Here is a 570-nt window from a genome sequence, read left to right on the forward strand (position 1 = left end):
CATTCCATATGAATGAAGATTCAAAGAAAGAGGAGACAGTTGTCATTTTTCAGTTGTGTCCAACTCTTTGTGACTGTATTTGGGATTTTTGTGGCAAAGATACTGGCATGGTTTTTGTTCAGTTATTTCAGTCATGTCCAACTGTCCATGATCTCATTTTGGGGTTTTCTTGGCAAAGACATTGGTGTGGTTTGCCATTTCCTTCTTCAGCTCATTTTACAGATGAGGAAACTGAGGCAGAGTTAAAGGACTTGTTCAGGGTCACACAGCTACTAAGTGTCTGAGGCCAGATTTGTCTATTCTTAAATATTTTAAACAACAATAATGATATTTTCATTATGTCAATATAGGCTTTTTAGGGATAATATTCAGTAGTATTTTAATTTTTAAATTTTTTTCCTATAATTCCTCTATTATTTTGTAGTAATTTTGAACTATTTTCCTTATCATTATTATATTAATTAGATTAAAAACCTTAATTTTAGACATTCTTGTTGCATATTTCCTTTGGGTTGGAATTAATTACCATGTTATATATATTTACAACTTTGAATAGTGAGAATTTGGAAC

This window comes from Notamacropus eugenii, chromosome 4, assembly GCF_028372415.1.
Source record: "Notamacropus eugenii isolate mMacEug1 chromosome 4, mMacEug1.pri_v2, whole genome shotgun sequence".
NCBI lineage: Eukaryota > Metazoa > Chordata > Mammalia > Diprotodontia > Macropodidae > Notamacropus > Notamacropus eugenii.